Here is a 26,329-nt window from a genome sequence, read left to right as displayed (position 1 = left end):
AATTTTAGTAACTCCATGTGCAAATCACAAGAAAAATTGGATATAAAAAATAAAAATAAGATACAAACCAAAAATAAAAATAAGACACATCATTTACCCACTTTATCAATAAAGCACAAACCAACAATAAAAATAAGACACATTCTTTACCCACTTTCATTATATTACCCAACTATTGTCTATGAAAATAAAGATTTATGCTTTTTGTGTGTTGTTTATCTGTTTTTGTTAATAAAATATGTTCAAATCACAAGAAAATTTTGATATAAAAAAAGTTTTTGTCTATATTTTTTATGGGTTATAATTTCGAAAAATAAAAAATATCATGTCTTTTTAACTTTAAATAAAATACGTGGGTATAAAATCCTAAAAGGGTAAATTTCACATTCGTTTAATCATGTGACGTCAAAAAACAAAGATTTTTTTTTGTACGTTTAGATCTAATAGATTCTCACGTGACCAAAACTTGCACTTTATGAAGTGGCTTTTGGTACATTTGTATAAATTTTCGCTGTATTAGGCATATAATAGATTGTGGAGTTAATGGCCATTTTCGTCCCTATAGTTTGCTACTTTCGCCACTTCAGTCCAAAATTTTTAATTTTGTCAATTTAGTCCTCATAGTTTTAAATTTTAGCCAATTATGTCCCATCCGTCTAACGGCATCCAGCTATGCCGTTAGTTTAAGGGTATTTTTGTCTTTCTCATTTTAATTTTGAGTTAATGGTCATTTTAGTCCCTGTGGTTTGATATCTTTGCCAATTCAGTCCAAAGTTTGAAAATTTGTCAATTTAATGTTCAGTTTTAATTCAGTTTTTTTTTTATTTTTTATGTTTTTTGTTTATAACCCTAAAGAGCATAATTCAAGCCCAAAACCATCGAGCAGCCTCAAATACTGGTATGCATTTACTCTGTTGACAACAGTAATCACCCCCCCTTATATTTAGTTTCTAGACATTTCCTAAAATCTTCTCCATGGTGGAATTCAATGGTAAAGTGGTCAAGGTAATTCCCTGAAATCGAATTATACACAAAAAACTAAAAATTGTTTTGTTGATTAATGTATAATAGTTAATTACGACCCAGATTTTCGTTATGATATGTTAATCTCTAAACCCTAAATATTATGCATTCATCAAAGAAACGATTTTTAGTTTTTTCCGTACAATTCGGTTTCACGGAATTGCTTTGACCACTTTACCATTGAATTCCACCATGGGGGAGAGTTTAGGAACCGTCTAAAAACTAAATACGAGAGGAGGGAGTATGATTACTGCTGTCGACAGAGTAAATGCAGACTTGTTTTGGGCTTGGATAATGCTCTCTAGGGTTATAGAAAAAAACTGACTTAAATTGACAAAATTTCAAACTTTGGACTGAATTGGCAAAAGTATCAAACCACAGGGACGAAAATGACCAATAACTCAAAATAAAAAGGAGAAAGACAAAAATACCCTTAAACTAACGGCATAGCTGGATGCCGTTAGACGGATAGGATGTAATTGGCTAATATTTAAAACTATGAGGACTAAATTGACAAAAATACAAATTTTGGACTGAAGTGACGAAAGTAGCAAACCACAGGGACGAAAATGGTCATTAACTCTAGAATGTGTGTAAAAGTTAACATACATATTATTATATTATATAAGTAATAGAATAATAAAGTTAATAATCTAGATTATTTTTAAAGTAATTAGTTAAACTTACAACGACGAAAAATAAAAATAAAAATTATAGTGGATTTATTTGAAAAAAAAAAACTGAATCATCAGAGTTTCGAACTTGTGCATGCTGAGCCAAACAATTGGACAATGCATATTATTTATTAAAAAAATTCAAAACTAGATTAAAATTATAATAATTATAGTTTCACTAGAAAGGCTATTTTGTTGAATATTAGAAGTTTCTAACACATTATTACTTAACCCAGTGTCTTCCTTATGTCCATTTTTTTGTAACTCCATCTGCAATACACGTGTGTTACTCTATCTATAAAACACAAACCAAAAATAAAAATAAGACACATCCTTTACCCACTTTCATTCTGTTACTCAACTATTGTATCCGAAAATGAAGATTTATGCTTTTTGTGTGTTGTTGTTGTTTTCTTTGTGTAAATAAAATCTGTTCAAATCACAAGAGAATTTGGATATAAAAATGGTTTTTGTCCATATTTTTTATGGGTTATAATTCAGAAAAATAAAAACTATCATGTCTTTTTAACTTTAAATAAAATATGTGGGTATAAAATCCTAAAAGGGTCATTTTCACATTTGTTCAATCACGTGACGCCAAAAAACAAGTTCTTTTTGTACTTTTAGATCTACTAGATTCTCACGTGACCAAAACTTGCACTTTATGAGGTGGCTTTTGACACAATTGTATAAATTTTCGCTATAGGGGGCATATAATAGATTGTGTGTAAAAGTTAACATACATATTATTATATTATATAAGTAAGAATAATAAAGTTAATAATCTAGATTATTTTTAAAGTAATTAGTTAAACTTACAATGAAAGAAAAAAAAATGATAGTGGATTTATTTGAAAAAAAAACTGAATCAATAGAGTTTCGAACGTGTACATGCTAGTATACCCGAGCCAAACAATTGGACAATGCATATTAATTATTAAAAAAATTTAAAACTAGATTAAAATTATAATAATTATTGTTTCACAAGAAAGACTAATTTGTTGAGTAGTAGAAGTTTCTAACACATTATTACTTAACCCATCGTCTTCCTTATGTCCATTTTTAGTAACTCCATGTTCAATACACGCTTGTTACTCTGAAAATGAAGATTTATGCTTTTGGTGTGTTGTTGTTCTCTTTGTGTTATTTTCTGATCTCTAATGGAGTTGAGGTTGCGGCATTGTGGTCGAGTCAGCCTTACCGGACAGGATATCACTTCCAGCCGTTAAGGAACTGGATGAACGGTACAGTTTGAAAATATGTTTTGTACATGTTGTTATATGTTTGTTATAGTGTGGATTAATGTGTTTTCTTTTGTTTTGTTACATGATATTCTTTTCACTACATGCAACGTATTCATATGGATGGTGGCTGATGGTGCAGATCCGGATGGTAAATAATAATATTCTTCACTTCAACTGGAATGGCAATTTGCCCTTTGTTAATAACCCATAAAATTTATTTTTTTTTAAATCACTCACCAAAATGCCATCTTCGTTCCGGATCACCGGTACCATGGTATAGATCCGGAATCGATGAAATTGACCGTTCACAGTTGTTGCAAAAATTGTTCTGTTGAACAATTTTGCTGTTTTAAGATCGGTAACTAATGAAGTGTATTCATTGGAAACTGAAATTTTATAACTAAATAGTTTTTAAATGTTTGAAAGTATCTTTCATCTATTACTTTGTCCTTTATTTTTTACTCTTTTTCACTTCTTCTACCTTTTATAATTAAATAAATTGATTATGAGTTGAGTAACAAAAGAGTCTAACAAGTAAGTTAATGAGAAAAGAGTCCAAACAGAAAAAGTCAAAACCGAGTACAAAATGCCGTATAAGGGTAAATTAATTGTCTATTACTTTGTCTATCAAAATCTTTCATCTATTACTTTTTTTTTACTTCTTGTACCTATTATAATTAAATAAATTGTTTATGAGTCGAGTAACAAAAGAGTCAACAAGTTAGTTAATGACGTGATTAAACATGCGTCTGAAAGTGTTCAACCCACTTAATCCGTTTACAACACACAACACATTCAACTTATCACGTTACATAGGTTAATAGGTCTGCACACAATGTTTGTAAGCTGTTGATAAAAACGACATATTTTTACGATATATTATGTATATTATAATTGAATGCATTATAATCAAAATATGGATAGTAATCTTTACTAACTTTTATTTCTATCATTTTAATTATGTTTTCCTATTTCATGTCCCGTAAATCATCCAATAATTATGTTAAACATGTCATATTTGTTGGGTTTTAACGGTAGTTTGGAACAAACGGTCAAAACAATTTTAACTCGTTTTAAGTATTAGACCTGTTTAAATAAATATTAATCATATTAATATATAAAACGAACCAAAAACGCAGGGGAAAATAAATGAATAAAACGAACCGGAAACCCGAACTCGGATCCGGTTACAACGTATACGAGCACGATAATAAATCACAGCCATAGATTTAAAGATAGATGTTTTATACCTCGGTTATCGAAACCGGGTGAGACACCGAGATCTAACGAACGTTGCTAGAGGTTGACACGAACAATCCGGCAACTTGTACGGCGGCGCGGAGAGTGGCGGTCCCATACCCGGAACCGGGTTTTTCCAATACCCTGAAACCAGGTATTTCAAATACCCGATGTATACCCGTAAAATACCTTAAAAATACCCCTAAAAAGTGCAAACTTTTAAAAAATTCAATCTATTCCCGAAAAGTACCCGGTAAAAATCACGAAAAAACCCGAAAATAGGGGTATTTCAATACCCGAAAATAGGGTATTCAAATACCCGGTTTTAGAATACCCGGTTTTATACCCGACCCGGTTATTACCAATACCCGATTTTCCAATGCCCGGTCATACCCGAACCCGGTTCCATACCCGAACCCGGGTATTTAAAAAACCCGATTTGTACACCTCTAGTTGCCAGAACTGGTACTCTCTTCCCATCTCCAACGATGAGTTCCAAGCCGCCTTTATTCATTTTCTTTCACTTCTCAGGCTCCTGCAAGACATTAGCAATGTGGAAACCACATTCGATATCAAATACCCATGTGTTGCTAGAGACAAAGAAAAGTTCAATAACGTATATGGAAATATCTCGAGAAGAACCTTCACCATTGGCCTTCCTCTTTGCTAGATCAGCTAGATGCTCGGGGCAGTTACGCATCCAGTGCCCCATCTTGTTGCACTTGTAGCATTGACGCTCCTAAGGAGGCGGCAATGGTGCATTTGCAACTTTCTTGTTAGTGTTGGCGGCAGATTTGGCAACAACGGTAACTTTCTTCTTGCCTTTTCCCTTATAACCATGATTCTTGGGTTTAGGCTTCTTTACACCAGCAGATCGGATCATCAGAACTTGATTAGTCCTAGAAGGAATGTTCATCTCAGCCGTTTTGAGCATGGTGTGCAGCTCCGGCACCGTCTTTACCCAGCCGTTCATATTGAAATTCATTACGAACTGGTCGTAAGAGCTGGGGAGAGAGTTGAGGATGAAATCCGCTGTCATCTCATCAGGCAGGGGATAATCAAGTTTCTTAAGCTGATCGATGTGCCCCTTCATCTTTAGGACATGCGCACTGACGGGAGACCCTCTGCCATCTTGCAGCTAATGAACTGTTTCATGGTGTCGAACCGTTCCTGACAGGCTTGTTTCTGGAACATGCCCTTGAGTTGCTCCAACATCTCATAGGCTCCAAAGTCTTCCAAGCCTTTAGCAAGCTCAGAATTCATGGTGGCTAGCATAATACAGAGACCTCAGCCGAGTCATCCCTATGCTTGTCAAGAACTTTTCGAGCATCGGTTGTGTTGTTTTCAGGCTCGTTTGGAACAGGTCCATCGAGAACATACAGGCGCTTTGCCATTGTAAGAACTAGTCTTAAGTTGTGGTGCCATTCGATGAAGTTGATGCCGTTTAGTTTATCCTTCTCAAGGATAGACTTAAGGGCGTAGGGTGAGTTTTCGTTTGATGATATCTGATTAAAAAGCAAAAGTAAATTTAATTAGTATTTTCGATGTTTTAGCCCTATTATTAATGACCCAATAACATTAATAAAATAGGAGCATGAGAATCTGGCCTTTAGTTATTAAAGGCAGTTGTAGCACACAATATTAATAAATGGTTAGGCAGACTGACAACGATTGTCAATTGTGAATAGAGCACAACTCTCGGTTATGAGGCCTGTAGAGATAACGATTGTCTGTATAGATACGTTTAGCCTCATCTTAGCCCACTTTAAGTCTCCAGACAGCTTTAGCACGTAACAGAAAAGTAAAGTAATAGTTGTCCTAGTACAGTGACGTGTGAAAGGGCCGGATGTGTCAACGAAACGCTTCACCTTGATGGGATATGGTAGAAAACAAGTGCGGTGCTTTAGCTCCAAACACTTGAAATTTTGCAGTATGCCTCAAGTGTGACTTGTAGTAGGATTGGCATAAACTATTGGTTTTAAATTGAGATTAATTTTATAATTACCAAATAGAGTAAAAACCAAATTTTACTGTGTTTATTATCGGGACAAAAATTATGAACCATTTCATCTCTCAGGACACTTAGTTTTAAATAACCTATTAAAAACTAAGTTTGTCGCGATACGGCTAACCAATTTTAAGTTAATAGAAAACTATTAAGTTATTAGTTTTGGAAAACAAAACGCTTTTAATTTACAAAACATAATTGGTTAATAAAAAATGTTTATTTTCCAAATTTATTTGGTATTAAGTTGGTGATACTATAATTCTATTATAAACAATCCAAGCAACCAAAATAGCAAATAATAATACGTAAATCCTTATGGCCAAAAGGTGATCGGTCTCACTAGAGCCAATTAGGGAGACCGATCGGGTCAAGGAACCACAAGGATGGACTTCTTCGTGCATCCTGTCATCTTGTCCGAACTCCCACAAACTCTAAGAAATCCTTGAGCTCATCCTCGGTTATCATCGCGTCTTCTTTATTACAAATTTATAAACTAGCAACAATTTGCCCTATTACAAATTTGAACCATCCAATATGGCTTAAAGAAAACCGAAAAATAAAACAATAACCGTTTACAATTTTGAACCATCCATATGGCCAAATAACAAGCTCAACAATCAAACCCAAACAAACAAACATAGGTCGGGGCCGGATTTACATATTCTAAATAAATAAATTTCGGGTCGTTTTGACTTGGTCAAATAAAATAAACAAAACTATGACCAATTCTAAAATTACCCGAAAACAATTCTAGATCTATAAACTTTAAACGATTTAAAGTTTGAGATGTAGATCCGGTTTAAACGAACCGGGATCGACTCGTACGTTGTAACCGCGGCTCTGATACCACTGTTGGGTTTCAGCGGTGGTTCGGAACAAACGGTCAAACAATTTTAACCCGTTTTAAGTATGAGATCCGTTTAAATAAATATTAATCATATTAATATATAAAACGAACCAAAAACGCAACGGAAAATAACTGATTAAAACGAACCGGAAACCCGAACTCGGATCCGGTTACAACATATACGAGCACGATAATAAATCACAACCATAGATTTAAATATAGATGTTTTATACCTCGGTTATCGAAACCGGGTGAGACACCGAGATCTAACGAACGTTGCTAGAGGTTGTCACGAACAATCCGGTAATTTGTACGGCAGCGAAGGACGGCGGCGCGGCGAGTGGCGGCGGCGCAGCAGCTCCGACAGCGGCGGTAGGTCACGACAAGGATTGGCAGCAGCCCACATCAGCTACAGTGGCAAATGGAGCAGTGACGGCGGCCGGGAACAACAACACGGACAGTAACAGTGACAATGGTGGTGTTCTGGCGAGATGTGGAGGCTGGCGGAGGTGGCGGCGGTTTTCCGATGACCGGAAATACGGCCGGCGGCGGCAGCAGGTGTAAGGGGCTAGGGTTTTGTTAATAATTGATTAATATAATAATAAACAATGATTTGTTTATATATTATTATATTAGGGTTAAACCCAATCTCAAACCCATTGGGCTTTTGGTCCAATCACCAACTTAAAGCCTAGTCCACTAAGGTGCTGTTTGTTTTTGCAGACATAAACTGTCTGCAAGCTGATTTCATCTGTTTTCATGTCTGCAACTGAAGATGTGGTCTGAAGATCTGCAAGCTGAAAATATAAGACTGTTTGTTTTTATAAGCTGATACTGTCTGCATAACTGTCAAACTTATCTCACAAGATAGAAGTCATTTATTCAAGTTACATAGAAAATATAATAATAAAATTGTGGCGGCGGACGGTGGGTAGTGGCGATGGATGGTGGTGGTGGACAGTGGGTGGTGGTAATGGACGGTTTTGGTGGGTGGTGGACGGTGGTAGTTGACGGTGATGGCGTCCGACAGTGGGTGGTGGTGGTGATGAACGGTTGTGGTGGGTGGTGGACGGTGGTGATTGGTGGTGGCTGTGATGGATGGTGGTGGTGGTGGTGGTGGCGGACGATGGGTAGTGGTGGTGGATGCTGGTAGTGGCGGCGGACGGTGGGTAGTGGCGGTGGATGGTGGTGGACGGTGGCAGTGGGGGATGGTGGTGGTGGCGTACGGTGGGTGGTGGTGGCGGACGGTGGTGGGAGGAGTGGATGAGAGGGTGGCTTCAAAGGGATAAGAGTATGATTTTTTTGCGAAGATGTTTTAAGCAAGATTTCTTTGCTTTTCTTTTAAGATGAAAGAAGATAACTTAAGATCTGTTTTAAGAAAAAAAACAAACAGTCTTCAAGGGTAATGTCTGCGCGCGTGCAGACATTAGCTCCCTTGAAGATGTTTGAAGAAAAAACAAACACCCCCTAAACAGTCTTAATTATTCATGTCTAGGCCAGTTAACAACTTAAGTAGGCTTGGGGTTCGTTATTCTCGGTGTAACTCTTACCGGGTCAAAATTGGGTCGGCCCGTGTTGACTTGACCCGAACCGACCATTTTTCCAACAATATTATTCATGTTATTGAACTGCTTATATATTAATTGTTTTAAACATGTCGTGGTATGTTATACATCTCACCAAGCAGGCTATACTTAATTGTGTTAAACATGCCATGTTATATAACCGGACCCGTTTAAAAAACATGTTTGTTTTGATTTTAAAGAAAATACTACTTTTAGATTGAACATGGCGTGTTCAACTTTATTGGTCTTTTTAAATGTGTCGTGTCAATCATGGCTCATTTAACACAATACCACATGTTTTTGGGTCATGAAATTAACGTAAGTAAATCAAAATGATACTTCTTTAACACACGAGAGGGACCGAATCTTTATATAAAATAAAAAGCTAAATATTTTGAACTTATACTTACAGCAACCATAAGTTTTAGGCTTAAAGTGTATATTGAGAAATATTCCAAGGACCTAACTTGCCAACCATAAACTTGGCAAGTAGGGATGAGATTGGTACTGGTAACGATATTGAAAATACCCATACCGCATTTGAAGAAAAATAGGAACTGAATACCGTACCGCATACATCGGTTCGGTACCGGTACGCTATCGGTATTGGTACCGGTATTTCGGTAATTTACCGCTTAGATACCACTTTAGCATTTTTTTACTTTTTTTAGCATTTAACTAATCCAAAGTAGTTTTTTTATTTTTTGTACCTACACAAAAAAAAGGTTTTTAGTTGATTCAATGTTGAAAGTAACTTCAAATTGTTATATATCATTGATTATCATTAATACACTCAACTTTTTACACCTGCTGTGATAAAATGGAAATCACAAAGTGACAAGGTTTTTATTATAAAATACTTACAACACCATAACCTTGTTTCTTGGTCTGCACGAAAGCAATATTTTGTATCAATGGTCATGAAGACGCAATATTAAGTTTGAATGACACATTAAAAAATTACGACTCGTGACTCGTAAGTAAATAATGGTGTTAAGTAATTCATAGTTTCATACCAAATTTAGATTGTTCTTTGGTGGATGAAAAATAGATTGCTTAAAATTCGCATAAAATAATAATGATATTTTCAAAAGTTGAAAAAGGATCCCCTAAAAAATATCTAGATTTATTCTATATAAATTTGGTACCAATACCGATTTTTACCGCAAAGTACCGGTACCGATACCAAATTTAAGAAAAAGGAATGCCGATACTGGTACAGCTTACGATCGGTCGGTACGGTACCGGTACGGTTTCAGGAAAAATCTCATCCCAATTGACAAGTGTCTCTTGGTGTAACATGTTTCGATTTTGGCGCTAAAAGTTTCGTTATGACGCATCAGATCGAGTCTTTTGCTCCATAATTTTCACCACCCTTTTAAATTGGTGCAAGAAATTAATGTTGTTGCGTGTGGCCTCACATGGCCACATCAAGTTACAGTCTCAAGTCAAATCGTGATCTTCACGAGAATGTAATGCATCACATTGGATCTGTTGTATCGTGATGCACGTGGAAGCTTATGGTTGGCTGAAACAATTTATAAACTAAAACAAAGAAAATTCAGATAAAACTTTTGTAAAATAAAAACGTCAAAGGCTAGTTTGTTAAACCTGTTAGTCAAAATAACTGAAGAGGTAGGTCCCAGCAGAGACCAGTTGGTCCCGCAAGACTCACCTTGAACAGGGACGTCTGCGCAAAGGCCATCTGCTCCCGCAGGACCCACCATGCTCATAGAATCTTACGCGCAGTACGCAAGCTGTACACGCAGGGAAAGCCTCCCAATGGTGAAGTACCCCGCCTGTTCCCGCAGTTGCGGATACAAGCCATCAGGGAAGGCTACCCGCAGACAGCAGGGCTACATGCACAAGACACTAGATACTTCAGTAGTCACATGAAGGAATGAGCAAGGCGGGAACAATCCCGCCTAAATGAGCCAGTCTGTATGATTCTGAAAGATCTTTTGTACTATACCTACCAAGGTATGGATAGGACAGACGATCTGACCAGAACAGCCCATGAGCCAATCACAGGGTGACAGCTCACCGACAACAGTGCGAGGAGGAGCACCCTCTAGTACTGTTTGTCACTATTAGCCGCTGCCTACTCACCAACCCTTACTGTGGGGCATGCGCAGCCTACAGTTGGTGGAATAGTGTTACTGTTGGCCGTAACCTATTCACCAACCAGCATGGCCTGCGTACAATCCACAGTAGGTGGGACGTGCATAATCTGCAGTTGGTGGAATAGTGCAGCCGACTTTGTTACTGTTGGCCGTAACCTACCCACCAACCAGTATGGCCTGTGCATAGTCCACTGTTGGTAGAACAGGAATACTATTCAGCCGGCTGTACCTTCTAGGAAACCTACATTCGGCTATAAATACTCCAACATCTTGGAATGGTAAGATCATCTGCTATCCAGTTATCTAGCAATCTCTTAATATACACTTATATTCAGAGCAATCTAGTCTGATTCTCACGCCGGAGGGTGGTCACAAGGAGGAACCCCCCCTTCTCAGTGACGAGCTTACGGTGTTTGTTTTGCAGGTCCCCTGAAGAACAACCGTCTCTGTTGGACCTCATTCTCGTGGGAAACATTACTTAACCCCCAGATTATCTATAATCTGTACCGGGTCACTTAGTGTTTCTTCATTGGCGCCATCCGTGCATAAAAGCTAGAACTATTTTAGTTTTTTCACAATTTCTGAAGAAATGGTTAACGTTACTCCGGTCCAAAGGCCTGTAACCGACCAAGATACCCCGGTAACAACCCTAGCAACTGGGGGGAACACCGGCGGTTATAAAATCCTTACGAACACTACCCCGACTACCCAAGCCGGGGCAAGTGCAGTAAATATTCCACTGGGGTTCACCGATACCCAGCTGGAAAAACGAACGAGGGTCCCTCGCCAAACACTAGATCAAGTGAAGGCGTGGGCCGAAGCACGGCAAAGAGAATTCCAAGCCGAATTGGATGAACGCTTGCGTTCAGCTCAACAGGCTGACGAATTCGGCAGTACTCGCCAACACCTCAATATGGGCAGTGACTGCGAGTACTCAGACGACGAGTTGGAGTCCGATACCGACGCAAACCCTCGCCATAAGGCGAAAGGGAAGCGTAAGGAAACGGACGTCCAACCAAAAAGGAATTTTGGGGAAGCTTTTAAACCAATCGCGGAGAGAAACCCGCGTGACTTCTCCAAAACCTTTAGACCAACTGCTACAAATGCAGGAAAGTCAAAATTCGCAAGGGACATTGCGGAAGCAATCGCCCCGAGAAGTGCCAAACAGATGTCCAACATTGGCACTTATGATGGTCTATCCGACCCAGACGACCATTTGAACAGGTTCATTGCGGGGGCTACCGTCAGCAACTGGACGGAACCCACGTGGTGCTACATGTTCCAGATGACTCTGGTCAGAGCGGCCAGGGCATGGTTCGATCGTTTACCGATCCACCACATATATGACTGGGCGGACTTTCAGAACAAGTTCAGCCAACACTTCAGCCAACAGAGGAAGTACACTGAAGAGCAGTGGACGATCCTCAACTGCGTGAGAGAGGAGGATGAATCTTTACTAGACTTCATCACTCGTTTCAACTCCAAAAAGCTAAGTCTCGGCAACATAAGTGAGGATCTGGTTCGCGCCGCCTTCATCCAAGGCGCCGAATACCCAGAACTTATCCGTACATTGACGGGTAAGGATGGCATGCCATCAACATGGGATGCCATCATGACGGCGGCAAAGCGCTTTGCCGAGACGGAAAAGCAACTGGGAAGGGATCTTCCCCAGAGTACACACCTCTACACGCAGAGGACAAGAGAAAACAATGTCCGGATCGCCCGGCAGAACAAAAAGAGGAGGCTAGGTATTTGGCAGTCAAGGGTAAACTTTGACACCTCATCCAGCTCTCGCCCTCTTGTTGGCGGAAGGGACAACACACACCCTTCAAACCGAAAACACCGGTGGACGCCACTCACGAAGAGCGTCACGGAGATATTTGCCACGGAAAAATTGCCATGGCCAAAAGCCCCATTGATCCGGCAGAAACCTAATGCGGATCAAAGCAAATCCTGTGATTTCCACGGGACAAAGGGTCATGGTACTGAAGAGTGCACATCCTTGAAGGATATTATTGAGACATTTGTCAAGGATGGAAGACTTGCACATCTCGTGGCATCAATCAGGAAGGGAGGAAGGAATGACAACCGGTACAGAGGTAACGGACGAAAGCCCGTCGACATCAGCATCAACATGGTTCATGGCAAGGTCAGAGGAAGAAAAAGACGAGTGACAGAACCATGCGCGTGGAAGGAAGCTGAGGTGCGCTTCCCGCGAGTGCCAGGAGGCCCCAATAAAGAAGGCCCCATCGTCATCAGAAGCCAGCTGGGGCATTACATCACTTCCCGCACTCTTGCTGACAACGGCGCTTCGTCGACAGTGATGTACAGGCAGTTCTTTGATAAGCTGGATGATGAAGACAAAGAACGCTTGGAAACGGTCTACGCTTCAATGGAAGGGTTTGACGGCAGTACAGAAACCCCCCTGGGTATCCTATCTTTCCCCGTTACTCTTACTGATGGGAATCATTCACGCACAGAAGACGTGGATTTTGTCGTGATGAAAAAGCCACACCACACGTATGACATCCTATTCGGAAGAGACGGAATGGCAAGATTCAATGCCGTGGTATCTTCAGTCCACGGCATGATGGGATGGCCAACAGCTGAGGGTGTAGCGATGATCACTGGCATTCCCCAGGTATGCATCGCATCTGTCTCATCTAAACCCAAACCGAAAAAGGCTAAACCAACCATCACCGAACCGGAAAAATGGGCCTTCAATGGCAAATACCCCGACCAGGCCGTTACCATTGGACCAACAATTGTTGATCCCACCCGCACCCTACTCAAGCGCTTACTGCAGAAAAACGCTGACATCTTTGCGTGGGCACCAGCTGACATGACTAGTGTACCCCGAAGTAAGGCGGAGCATAAGCTCAAGTGCGATCCGGCTGTTACGCCAGTCGTACAAAAGCGCAGAGTAATGGGGCCTGAACAAACTAACGCGTGTAGAACCCAAGTCAAGGAACTCCTCGACGCAGGCATCGTACGCGTTAGCAGATATCAAACATGGGTTGCAAATCCCGTAATGGTACCGAAGAATGACAAACAATGGCGCATGTGCATAGATTTCAAAGATTTGAACAAAGCATGCCCCAAAGATTGTTATCCGTTACCAGAAATTGATCTTAAGGTGGATTCGTTGGTACCATTTCGCCTTAAATGCCTCTTGGATGCGTATAAGAGGTACCATCAAATCCACATGGCCGTAGATGACCAGGACAAAACCGCATTTCGGACGCCCGATGGTACATTTTGTTATAAAATGATGCCATTCGGGCTTAAGAATGCAGGGTCCACGTACCAACGACTGATGGACAAAGAGTTTCATGCCCAAATTGGGAGAAACTTGGAAGTCTATATGGATGATTTGGTCATCAAAAGCCCCGAGCCAGAAGCGATGTTGAAAGACATTGAAGAAACTTTCAACACGCTCAGAAAGATAAACATGAAGCTTAACCCGAGCAAGTGTTCATTTGGGATGGAAGAAGGGAAGTTCTTGGGAGTCATTGTTACTAAAGATGGCTTCAGAGCGAACCCTGAAAAGGTCGAAGCCATTATTAAAATGGAATCACCTACCACCATTAAACAGGCTCAGACACTGAATGGACGACTAGTCGCACTTAATCGCTTTTTGGCAAACCATGCGGATAAGTCGTTTCCTTTCGTGTCAACATTGAGAAACTGCTTAAAGAAAACGCACTTCCGCTGGACACCAGAAGCGGAAGCAGCTTTTCAGGAGATTCGGTCACGCCTGATCGAACTCCCAACACTTACAGCACCACAAGCGGGAGAGGAGTTAATCCTATACCTTTCCGCAACAGATAGAGCAACCGGGGCAGTCCTGCTAATAGAACGAAAAGGCATCCAGATGCCAATCTATTATGTTAGCCGTGTACTAACAGACGTAGAAACCCGGTACTCTACCCTCGAAAAATTGGTCTTAGCACATATACACGCTTCACGCAGGTTAAGACGATATTTCCAGGGCCACCCAATCACCATTCTCACCAACTTCAAACTCTCAAACGTTCTAGGCAAACCCGAATTATCGGGACGTCTAGCCAAATGGGCAATTGAATTGGGAGAATATGCAATTAAGTACAAGCCAAGACCAGCCATAAAGGGCCAGGTCCTGGCCGATTTTATTGCAGAAGTCCCCGCTTCACGGGAGAAAGAGTGCCAGGAGGAGGCTCAACCCTCCCCAGCACAAGACATCAATGATGTCTGGCGACTCTACACTGATGGAGCAGCCAGTAACGAGGGTTCAGGCGCAGGGTTAAAATTAACCAACCCAGCAGGCCAAGAATATACTTACGCTATTCGGTTGGATTTTCCAAGTACGAATAACGAAGCCGAATATGAAGCATTCTTGGCCGGTTTGAGAATTGCGCGTAAGATGGGAGTGAAAAACTTGGAAGCCCACGTGGATTCCATGCTGGTGGCCAACCAAATAAATGGGACGTACACGGCTGTGAACGACACAATGGCCCTGTACCTCGCCCAGGCAAAAACCCTTATGCGTGATTTTAGTGATTGTAAAGTCATACACGTCAAGCGCTGCGAAAACAAATCTGCGGATGCGTTAAGCAAGCTTGCATCACTAGCCTTCACCCACTTGGGAAAGGACATCCGCATTGAACTCCTCGAAGCACCATCAGTCCCGCACAAGGAAATTTGTGTCATCCAAACCGGTACAGAAACGTGGATGACACCAATAATAAATTACCTTGCAGCAGGAACACTACCAGAGTCAAAAACACAGGCAAGAAAACTACGCTGTAAAGCACTGAATTATCAGCTCGTCAATGACATCCTTTACAGACGTAACTTTCTTGGCCCACTCTTGAGATGCGTGGACAACCAAGATGCTGACTACCTCCTAAGGGAAGTACACGAAGGCATCTGTGGAGTACACGCAGGTCCTCGCGCTGTTGTAGCCAAGCTAAACAACGCGGGATACTTTTGGCCGGGGATGCATACGGATGCACTGGCATACATCAGAAAATGCAGGTCTTGCCAGCTTTACGCACCCAACACACACCGCCCGAAGAATGAACTTGTTCCAGTCACTTCTTCATGGCCATTTCAGAAGTGGGCCATCGATGTGACAGGCCCATTTCCTACAGCAGCAGGAAATGTTCAGTTCCTAGTGGTAGCCATCGACTACTTCACCAAGTGGATAGAAGCAAAACCTTTAGCCCAAACAACCGCGAAACATATCAAAAAATTTATTTGGGAATTTATTATTTGTCGTTTTGGACTTCCACAGAATTTGGTGAGCGATAACGGCACCAACTTTGCTGACAAGAAGCTACAACAGTGGCTAAAAGAACTTCAAATCACCCACACCTTTACCTCAGTGGCACACCCGCAAGGTAATGGTGAGGTGGAAAGAGCAAATAAGAGCATCGTCGAAGGCATCAAGAAGAGACTATCGGAACACAGATCCGGCTGGGTGGATGAGCTTCCGCACGTCCTTTGGGCAAACAGAACGCTGAAGAAGGCCAGTACGGGAGAAACCCCGTTCAGCCTCACTTATGGCACTGAAGCCATGGTCCCGGTCGAAATTGGTCTACCCTCGCCAAGGGTCTTGATTCAGCCAGAAGACAATGATGCGGAAAGACGGTTGGATCTCATGCTAACCTAGGAACGCAGAGACTTAGCCGCAGTGCGTGAAGAGAACTACAAACGACAAATGCAAAAGTACTACAACACGCGGGTAAAACTCTGCAACTTCAAGATAGGAGACTACATACTGCGTAACAACGAGGCTTCAAACCAAGAGCGCCCGGGAAAGCTGGCCCCGGTTTGGGAAGGGCCATACATTATCAAAGAAGTCCTGGGAAAGGGCGCATACCGGCTCGAAAGGCTCGATTGCACTCCCATCCCAAGAACATGGAATGGAGCTCAATTACGCAAATGTTATATGTAGATCAATTCCAAAACTTGTAAAGAAAAGGCCTAGAGCCACTTCTAATGGAAATGATTCTCCTTTCATAATGTGTTTATCTTTATACTTATGAACTTCCCACTGGTCGGTATTTACCGCATAAACGGGAAGAAGTAAGTCGTTACGTGTGGAAGGCGGCAAAACCCGCATAAACACAACGTTAAAAATAAGGGAAACCTACACGCAGGACAGATGTAAGTAAAGTTTAGCCATCCTTGTAAGTGCAAGTGACGGTCTTACCCGCACAATCACGAACAAGGAAACAAAACTTCAACCTATCATCTACCACGTTCAAAGGTTATCCTAAAAAAAAAAAAAAAAAAAAAAAAAAAAAAAAAAAGATGAGGAAAACCTACACGCAGGTCAGATATGGGTAAAGTTTAGCCATCCTACTAAGTGCAAGTGACGGTCATACCCGCACAATCACGAAAGAGGAAGCAAAACTTCACACCTATTATCTACCACGTTCAAAGGTTAACTTATCCTCAAATAAGGTAAACCTACACGCAGGTCAGATGGTAAGTTAGCCATCCTACTACGTGCAAGTGACGGTCCTACCCGCACAATCACGGAAGAGGAAGCAAAACTTCACACCTATCTACCACGTTCAAAGGTTAACTTATTCTAAACACTTGGAAAATTGCTAATTTAAACTTAAGTATGTAAGTCATATAACGTTTATAAAGCAAGGAATCCAATGAATCAAGCGGTCTTAGCCGCGCAAAGATTTACATTTCATAAATATTCGTTACAAGAATGGCCGGGTAACTACCCGCCTACAAGAAAGTAAATCTGTACAAACTAAATCTATCCTAGCAGCGGGAAGGGATCTTCAGGATCAGGCTTCAGGGCCACTTCCACTTGGACCAGCGCCGTCAGTAGAGCGTGGCTGTTCAAGGTAAGCCTTAAGGATAAGTAGCCCGTCATCAGCAGCAGCAATTTCATTCACCTTCTCCACCACCGGATGCGGGAAGGCGGCGTATTGATTTACTGCTTGGTCATATATGGCTTCAGTATCTACATTGTACAAAGGGAAGTTGGATGGCGGGACGCCTTTCTCAACAAACCCTAGACCAAGCAGGAAGCCGACCCGTTCCCCATCCTCGTGAGAAGCGTTGAGGGCTGCGCTCATTGCATCGTCGTAAGATGTCTCTGAAAAGACCCGATGCACAACCTGCATAAGAAAATATACAAGTGTCAACACCCTATCTACAAAGAAAAGCGTGAAGACATGAAGATAGACATACCTGAGACAACGCTTCTCGAAGAAGCCATTCCTTGGCAACCAGAGCTTCTTTAAGGGCGGCTTGAGCTTGGGTGCAGGCGCGTTCGGCTTCGCTTTTGTTAAGGTTGGCAAGTAGCACTTCCTTTGCGGCAGCCTCTTCGAAGCCCTTAAGCTTCCGCTCGGTTTGGTTAAGCACGCCCCTCTGGTCCAAGATCTCCTGGAGCTTCTTGGCATCTTCCATCGCCAAGGCATCATGAGCACGTTGGAGAGCCTCTAATTTGGCCTTGAGCTCCTCGTTCTCCATGCGTAAAGGCTCAGCAACGGCTTCAGCCTTGGTGGCCCTCTCGGTCGCGTTCCTCGCAGTCTCCTTAGCTAGCCGAAGCTGTTCGTTAACAGCTTGGGCAGCCTTGGAGCGGGCCTCGAGTCGCGCTTAAACCTCAACCTCGAGGGCCTTGAAGGCCTTCTCCTTCTCCGTAGCAGCTGCGGACAGCTTTTGGTTCTCCTCCCGAAGAGCCCGCGCTTGAGATACTTCTTTGGCGCGAGCTGCTTTCAACTTGTCGTTTTCACGACAAAGCAGCTCGACGCGCGGCTGCATCCGGGCTTGGAGAACCCGAAGCTCGTTGGTTAGCCTACCCTCCTGGTAGCTAGCCATGGCTTCCCCCAACGCACCATGGGGAGCAGCGTGGCGAGCCCATTCCACGCACTCCACAGGGGTACGAAGGGTTGTTCCTCGGCGTATGTTCCATCGCGGAACATACACTTCATTGGAATCCGACACTGCAAAAGAAACAAAAAGCAGTTAAGAAAAGATGATAAAATATATATAGAAAAATGGGTCAAAAGAACCCTACGCACCTGTAGGGTCAATTACAGGCCGATAGCCGCCGAACCCATCACCTGAACCCAATGGAAATCCGTCCAAGAGGTCAGGCAGATGGGAAGGTGGCGGAAAGATGCGAGAAGCCCCACGCGTACCTGAAGGACCGGCCGTCGTTGCCGATGACGGGGGCAGGGTAGCAGCCGCAGTGGTTGCCGCCGCGGTCGCTGCCGCAGAATCCGCGGCAAAAGTAACCGCCGGCTCTGTGAAGGATGCTGTAAAAATCGCACTCACAGCCGGCGGTGACGTCATCTCGGCTGGAACAGTCGGCTCAGAATGAGCAACTGAACCAGCGGAAGCAGGCGCAGGCGCCTGGGTCGACGCCTCAGGTAGGCTGACCAAACCTACCGTCATTGGCGGAGAGGTAGTACTCGGCCCCTCACCCTGGAATGCGCCAACATCCACACCTGCGTAAAGAAGAAAAGTGTTAAAAGACTTGGAAGATTAAACTACGAAGATAAAAGCCAAGAGTTGTACTTACGGGTTTTCTTGAGCTTGAACGTACGGACGGGCGGGGACGAATCCGATGGAGCCGGTCTCTTGATGCCGGTCACCGTCGTCGCCATTGGTTCTCCGGAGGTAACAGTCGTAGCCTCCGGAACAGTGGTCTTCTCACCACCGGGGTTCCCCGCCACCTCTTCACTATCTGACTCAGTGTCAGATAGGAGCACTGGATCGGCTGTGGAGGCCGCCTTCTCCTTCCCTTTCCCGCCGGCAGCCCTCTTCTTCCGCACTAACGGAGGACCATCTGCGGATTCCTCAGAAGAAGACAGGATGTCAGGAATTCCACCAGCGGGTACAGCACTGAGGGGTGGAGGAGAGAATAACGCCTTACCTGGCCGCCGGTGGCTCAGGATCTCGTGGCCCAGCGGATAGATCTCCACGAACCGATCCGCTGTTTGCTCCAGGATGGGCAACTCGTTCTCGTCAAGAGCACGAGTACCCACCCGCACGGGACCGTCAGCTTCCCGCGGATACAGGAGCGACTCCAAATTGTTCCCCTCTGAAAGAAAAGAAACAGTTAGAAGACAAACTCATATCAGCAAGAAAGACAAGACATACCATAAGGAGTAGAGTTCAAACCGTATTCGAGAAGGATGGGAACCTGAGACGCCTCCTTCCATACCCGGCTCATCCCCAGCATCACCATCCCGGACTCCGCAAACCGGTAAACCGGAGATTGGACCCGGGATATCTTCGCAAACCATTCCGCCTCCTGGTAGTTGGTGGCTTGGTGGCTCGGAATTGCTTGGCCATTTTTAAACTTCATGGCAATGGGGACGGCGCGGGCAGAAATGTAGAAGAACTCCTGCTTCCACGATCGGAGACTGCGCTCGGTCGCGCAAATCTTCAAACCCTTGATCCGGGTTGTCAGGGTGTACCACCCCTGGATGCACCTCCAAGTATAGAAGGTCATCAGGCGGTCCACATAGGGCTCAATGCCCAAAATCCGGCACACCCACTCGAAGTGGCGAATCTTGGCGATCGCCATGGGGTGCAACTCGGTCAAATGCACACCGTGCCTCTCCAGGACACGGTACACAAACTTTGTCAATGGGAACCTAAGGTTCCCATAAACAAAGAATGCAGCATATACCCCGATCTTGCCACTGGGGGCATCGTACACGGTCTGATGGGGTTCAGGAAACTCAGGCTCGAGAGGATCGAGCATGAACTTCCTAACAATATACCTGTACTGATCGCCGGGCAGAGCACACTGGCACTCGCCAGCAGTACTCTTATCATCGACTACAGCTTCAGCATCATGTGAAGACATATTGCAAAGGAAGAAGAAACGATTTCGGAGGAATGCTCAACTGAATAAGAGAGTATTCACCAGAAATCGCCTTAAGAGATGAAAGAGAAGAAGTGAAGATGTGAATTACAAATGACCCTCTTCCCCTTTATATAGTGATCGCAATTAATGCGGTGAATTTAATGCGAAGGAGAGAGAAATCGAAGGTGCAATGAAACTATGACACGTGGCAAAGAGCAGGCTGGCAACAGCTGTTGACAGGACGCGTGCCATTAATTTCGCGGCCACGCGCCCGAAAAATCACGCCCACGCGCCTGAAAAAGCGTCTGGAATGACCATGTACTGTCACGTCACCATAACTTCCTGCACGTCCTGACACAGTCAGAAGAAACTGTCGCACGACGTTTCAGATGTTTGGACTGTTCTTATCCTCACCAACCTTTCGAATTTCAAAATTCAAAATTCAAAAAGATTCAAAAGTAAGCGGGAAAATACCCCTTACCTTGGCAACCAAGTTACTATAAGACGGGTGCGGGTACAGTGTTAAGGCAAAACCCTTCACATACCTAGCACCCGCAGGGAATTGAAGCCAAGAATACCCCGGCAACAAAGTAACTATAAGACGGGTGCGGATACAGTGTTAAGGCAAAACCCTTCACATACCTAGCACCCGCAGGGAATTGACGCCAGGGGTACCTTGAAAGTAAAGTAACCGTAAGACGAGCGCGGGTACAGTGTTCAGGCAAAACCCTTCACATACCTAGCGCTCCGCAGGGAATTGAAACCAAGAAGGATCTTCTGGGCAATGCTTGCGGAAACGGAAATAACACCCCCGCAAAGCGGGAACGTCGAGAACTACACTGTTTGAGGCTCCAGGATGGAATTGGTGGTTTAAACATAACTGATCACTATGTTCAAAACTACCAAAACCTCAGGGAGAATCCACACAAGTGAGACTCAACGCTCCTGACTTGCGAGAAGGTTACATACCTACCCGCATCATACCCAAAGATCAAGCAAAAAAATCGGGAATTTTTGCAAGTGACATTAGGAAACCCGCGGGAAGAATCCCCACGGAGAACCTTAAAACTAAAAACCCTTTTCAAAACCCCTTGCTTAAAGTCCAAAAGTTCACCTCACTTTATTAAACATTCATGAGAAGAACATTGGACTGGGGGGACTTGAAGAGGTAGGTCCCAGCAGAGACCAGTTGGTCCCGCAAGACTCACCTTGAACAGGGACGTCTGCGCAAAGGCCATCTGCTCCCGCAGGACCCACCATGCTCATAGAATCTTACGCGCAGTACGCAAGCTGTACACGCAGGGAAAGCCTCCCAATGGTGAAGTACCCCGCCTGTTCCCGCAGTTGCGGATACAAGCCATCAGGGAAGGCTACCCGCAGACAGCAGGGCTACACGCACAAGACACTAGATACTTCAGTAGTCACATGAAGGAATGAGCAAGGCGGGAACAATCCCGCCTAAATGAGCCAGTCTGTATGATTCTGAAAGATCTTTTGTACTATACCTACCAAGGTATGGATAGGACATACGATCTGACCAGAACAGCCCATGAGCCAATCACAGGGTGACAGCTCACCGACAACAGTGCGAGGAGGAGCACCCTCTAGTACTGTTTGTCACTATTAGCCGCTGCCTACTCACCAACCCTTACTGTGGGGCATGCGCAGCCTACAGTTGGTGGAATAGTGTTACTGTTGGCCGTAACCTATTCACCAACCAGCATGGCCTGCGTACAATCCACAGTAGGTGGGACGTGCATAATCTGCAGTTGGTGGAATAGTGCAGCCGACTTTGTTACTGTTGGCCGTAACCTACCCACCAACCAGTATGGCCTGTGCATAGTCCACCGTTGGTAGAACAGGAATACTATTCAGCCGGCTGTACCTTCTAGGAAACCTACCTTCGGCTATAAATACTCCAACATCTTGGAATGGTAAGATCATCTGCTATCCAGTTATCTAGCAATCTCTTAATATACACTTATATTCAGAGCAATCTAGTCTGATTCTCACGCCGGAGGGTGGTCACAAGGAGGAACCCCCCCTTCTCAGTGACGAGCTTACGGTGTTTGTTTTGCAGGTCCCCTGAAGAACAACCGTCTCTGTTGGACCTCATTCTCGTGGGAAACATTACTTAACCCCCAGATTATCTATAATCTGTACCGGGTCACTTAGTGTTTCTTCAATAACCATTTAGATTATTGTTTTGTGAAGTTTTTGTGAGTTGTGACATCTGGTTTGTTATTTATATTGCAGGACCAGTGCATTACATGGGAGGCTATCATATATTCTCAATACAACCCAAACGGTCCACTCTTTGGTAATATTGCATGGGGTCATGCAATATCTTATGACCTTATTAACTGGGTGCATCTTAATGTGGCTCTTATACCCGACAAGCCGTACGATATCAACGGCTGCTTTTCTGGGTACATCACCATTCTTCGAACTGGTGAACCTTTGATCCTATACACGGTTTTTGATGCCAATTCGCATCAAGTGCAAAACTAGGCAGTTCCCAGAAACAAGTCAGACCCGCTACTAAATGAATGGGTTAAATCGTCATTTAACCCAATTCTGACTCCTCCAGATCGAGTTAATCCAGGCGCATAGAGATCCTTCAACGGGTCCCCGTGGGTGAGGATGGAGAGTGGAGGGTTGTAGTTGGTGACTTGGTGCTAATATTAGTAAGCAAGGGTCAGCAATCCTTTACAAAACTAAAGATTTTAAGAGTTGGGTGATGTCCCCTAGCCTATTTCTTCTCTCTACCAAGACAGACATGCTGGAATGTCCTGACTTTTACCCTAATCTTGTTAATGGGACGAACGGGCTTGATACATCAGTTCAGGGGAAGAACGTAAGGCATGTTTTCAAAGCCAGTTTTCATGAACTGGGAAAGTATGACCCCAAAAGCGACCGGTATGATGTTGGTGTTGACTCTATGGACGATAGGTCGTTACGGTATGACTATGAACGGTTTTATGCCTCCAAGTCGTTTTATGATGACGCGAAGAAGAGAAGGGTCTTATGGTCATGGGTCGATGAAGGTGATATGGAGTCAGATGCTATCGGTAAAGGTTGGTCCGGCCTTCAGGTAATTTAGACTTGAATTTTATCATGTTTACATGTGAAATTATAAACACACTATATATGTAATTAATATCGCGTTTTCAACGATTCCCAGGAGATCAGCTGGTGCAGTGGCCCGTCAAGGAGATTAAAAAACTACCGACCAAAAAAGTGCAGTTCAGCAATAAAAAACTGGATCCATGATTGAAATCTCTGGAATCACAGCTTCTCAGGTGACTAAATCTTATCTTTTATTAGTTAACCCGTATCATTAATATAGATCTAAGGGGATTGATTCAGTTAATTGATTTCAAAGGTCAAACAAAAATGTTTTACAAATCAAACATTAATAATTAAATATAGGTATTATCACTAGATTATGGTGTATCTTTTACCGTTTATTAAACAGACCAAAAGGTTATTTGCTTTAATCAGATCAGCAGTAGCTGAGAAATAGTTATTTGACCTTAATAGTCAGCGGGTCACCAAAATATCAAATGACAGATAATTTACCTCTTGTTGTAGTCTGATGTAGAAATCACATTTAGCTTGTCAAATCTCAAAAAAAGCTGAGGTGTTAAGCGCCGAAGTAGTTGATCCCCGGGATCTTTGTACCCAAAAGAACACATCAATGAGTGGCAATTTCGGACCTTTCGGTTTGCTGGTTTTTGCTTCCAGGGACCCGACCGAATACACAGCGGTCTTCTTTCGCGTTTTTAGAACTGCTAAAAGTTTCCGAGTGCTCATGTGTGTTGACCCAAGCGGGTTTTGTCCAAAACTATTAATTCTTATAAATAACAAGTGATATATTCAAATGTGACTACATAAATTATAAATCACTAGAAAGCTACTTGGTGATGATTTTTTGTTAATACTTCTTCTTAAAACAGGTCTTCGTTAAGACCCGAGGTTGACAAATTGATCTGTGGAGCTTTTCTTGCATTTGATCCTCGAAACAAGAAGATTTCTTTGAAAACTTTGGTATTTTGTAACCAGTTTTAAATATATTTTGTATGATTATATTTATGTATATCTAAAGGAGAGTTTTTATATTTGTTTGATTTGCAGATAGATCATTCCATTATAGAAAGTTTTGGGGCAAATGGATCAGCATGCATTACAGCAAGAGTTTATCCAAAATTGGCAATTGGAGAAGAAGCACATCCGAGTACCATTGTTGAATGCATAAAGATGTGCTTCTTCTACAATTGCCAATTTTGGATGAACTCTTGCTATAATGCAGGCTATTCCAATTACACCAAAACTTTCTATAATGGAGAGATCTATCTGCAAATAAAACAAAATGATAAAAACGCGCCTTTAGATATGCATAAATATAATCATACAAAATATATTTAAAACTGGTTACAAAATACCAAGATTTTCAAGGAAATCTTCTTGTTTCGAGGATCTAGCGCAAGAAAATCTCCATAGATCAATCTGTCAACCTCGGGTCTTAACGAAGACGTGTTTTAAGAAGTATTAACAAAAAATCATCACCAAGTAACTTTCAAGTGATTTATAATTTATGTAGTCGCATTTGAATATATCACTTGTTATTTATAAGAATTAATAGTTTTGGACAAAATACATGAGCACTCGGAAACTTTTAGCAGTTCTAAAAACGCAAAAGAAGACCGCTGTGCATTCGGTCAGGTTTCTGGAAGCCAAAGTCAGCAAACCGAAAGGTCCGAAATTGCCACTCATTGATGTGGTCTTTTGGGTACAAAGATCTTGGGGATCAACTACTTCAGCACTTAAAACCTCAGCTTTTTTGAGATTTGACAAGCTAAATGTGATTTTTACATCAGCCTACAACAAGAGGTAAATTATCTGTCATTTGATATTTTGGTGACCCGTTGACTATTAAGGTCAAATAACTATTTCTCAGCTACTGCTGATTCTGATTAGAGAAAGTAACCTTTTGGTCTGTTTAATAAACGGTAAAAGATACACCATAATCTAGTGATAATATAATAAGTAACTATACCTATATTTAATTATTTATGTTTGATTTGTAAAACATATTTGTTTGATCTTTGAAGTCAATTAACTGAATCAATCCCCTTAGATCTATATTATTGATATGGGTTAACTAATAAAACATTAGATTTAGTCACCTGAGAAGCTGTGATTCCAGAGATTTCAATCATGGATCCACCCTTGAGTTTTTTATTTCCGGCAATTGTGTGAACGGCAATTATTATTACCAAAATAACGATCTACCTTATTAACAAAACATCTCATTCGAGCAGTTGAAACTAGAGCATGTTCCCATGCTCCAACGTCTAACCAACATTGAACAGAACTCTCGATTTCTTTGTGAAGGGAAAGAAAGCAAGAGTGGTTAGTGGCGCACAAAACAACGGTACAATCTTTTAAACCAATAGTACAACTAATAACTAGTATTTTTAAACCAACTAGTATTTCGACCCCCACGTTGTGGAGGGGGGGGGGGGGTTGTGAAACCATAGCCGAAGCTAATGACAAAGTAACAGGACTAAACTTCTCGATTTTGTTCACTTATCATCGTTGTCCATTTTTTGTCGACTAATAAATTTGGAGACATGAGATCTGGTCGGCCAAGACAATGATGGCAATTGATTCCCTTTGCCTGAAACATATAACGGGGCATTCACCGGCTTAAATCTTGATTCTTAAGAATCACTTTCTTCGTTTTAAAGGGAAAACTCAAGAATCAA

General features: G+C 42.4%; 1 pseudogene; it reads left to right on the top strand.

Annotated features, from left to right (window-relative positions):
* Positions 1-2,798: 2,798 nt before the first annotated feature.
* Positions 2,799-25,337, top strand: LOC143604411 (beta-fructofuranosidase, insoluble isoenzyme CWINV3-like; annotated as a pseudogene).
* The last annotated feature ends 992 nt before the right edge of the window (positions 25,338-26,329 follow it).

The sequence above is a fragment of the Bidens hawaiensis genome, unplaced genomic scaffold (genome assembly GCF_021521415.1).
Source record: "Bidens hawaiensis isolate Kalapana, Puna unplaced genomic scaffold, B.hawaiensis_p1.1 tig00065073_1, whole genome shotgun sequence".
Classification (NCBI taxonomy): domain Eukaryota; kingdom Viridiplantae; phylum Streptophyta; class Magnoliopsida; order Asterales; family Asteraceae; genus Bidens; species Bidens hawaiensis.
This window is presented reverse-complemented; position numbering and strand designations above follow the sequence as displayed.